We start from the raw sequence: 1,793 nt of genomic DNA, 5'->3' as shown, positions 1-1,793 counted from the left end.
TTGCTAGAGAGAAGGAGTGTGAGAGAGATAGACAATCACTCAAGTGTGCGGACATTGTTTTGTGACTATAGATCGCGGAAAGGAACTCGGTTTGAAGAGACTTCTTCAATATCGATTTAGTGTTTTAGAAGGCTCGCGAAAATAAGTTGTCCCTTCTTGGTGTTGTTTAATTTTTGTTAACATTTTCATTAATCATTGACTGAACCAAATTGCACATAAAAAAATTGTCTACACTATAATTTATTAAATAATTTCGTATGAAATGTATATAAACATAAGTTAAATATATTAATACTTATATATATGTATAATACTTATATATATGTATATGATGTTCTTAGCATATCCTGAAAATATCCCTAGAATATTACATAGAGGCATTCAACAAGAATTTTGAAATTAAATATTTCTCAAGAAATGTACGAAAGATGATATTCTGTACGCAATATACTCAGAATATCCTCAGAATATTATATATATACATGAGAAGTTTGGGACAAATTTCAAATATACGAAGGATCTACGATATACATATAATAATATGATATTCTGTAAGCGATATACTCAGAATATCCTCAAAATATGAGTAATCCATTATATACCGTTTTTAATATCGTCAGTATATTTTCAGAATGTTGCGTATATATATGGGAGGTTCCGTATAAATTCAGAATATACAGACAATATTATGTGCTATCTGGGTATTGGCAGTTTTGAAAGCAGTGTATATACAAATTATAAGTAAAAGCAGTTTCGACACCTAGGTGTATATAAAAAATATATAGAAAGGCAGTTTTGACACCATGGTGTATATAAAAAATTTTTGTAAAGGCAGTTTTGACGACTGTTGTCAAAACTGCCTTTACAATAATTTTTTTATATACACCATGGTGTCAAAACTGCCTTTCTATATATTTTTCATATATACCTAGGTGTCGAAACTGCCTTTACGTATATTTTTTATATACACTGCTTTCGAAACTGCCAATAGATATATGATGTCGTCGAAACTACCACTTTGTATTTAATTCTATTTAATTTAAAAACTACAAAGAAGTATATGAAACGGCTTATGTATCGTACTTTTTAGGTGCAAACGCACATATGTATATAGGGTACAAAAACTGTCGTCAAAACTGCCTTTGGACATCCTTATATATATATATCAATATCATCCTCAAGGCATTATCAGATAGGAGAGATAATTATTTCTTTGGCTTGCATTTTTACTCGCGGGTTCTCGTGGACCCTTGAGTCAGTCGACGTTGAGTTGTTGCGACTGTCATTAGGCTGATCAAAAATATTGTTAGTGCCTCTATAACATAGTAAAATGCTGTGTATAAACTGTGACCAGTATTTTGCACCAAGTACCTGCGACATGTGCAGTCGCAGGTACTGGTTGCGCGTGGGAAGGCGGCTTGCAGCCTCCCCGTATGAGGAGAAATTTCTGTGGGCTCTGGCGAGAGCTCGGACGCCTCTGCGGAGCCCGCAGGTAGAGGGCCCGCGCGAGGTGGCCAGGAGCGCACAGGAGAACAGCCCTCAGGTGCCGCGGAGCCCGCGCGAGGAGGCGCAATTGCTAGTGATTGTGGACGTGGCTACTGGCAACAGGACGGTTGCCTATTACAATTGACGTGAGTATTTTTTACATAGCTATCCTTCTTTCTTTTTTCTACAATTTTTTAAAATACTCTTTCCTTTTTGTTTGTTGCAGATGGCGACAGATTGCGACGTATTTGCACCAAATATATATATATATATATATATATATATATATATTGTGACGCCGCAGTCCG

This window comes from Wasmannia auropunctata, unplaced genomic scaffold (assembly GCF_000956235.1).
Source record: "Wasmannia auropunctata unplaced genomic scaffold, wasmannia.A_1.0 LD336078.1, whole genome shotgun sequence".
NCBI lineage: Eukaryota > Metazoa > Arthropoda > Insecta > Hymenoptera > Formicidae > Wasmannia > Wasmannia auropunctata.
The sequence above is the reverse complement of the archived record's forward strand: the minus strand, read 5'-3'. Positions refer to the sequence as shown.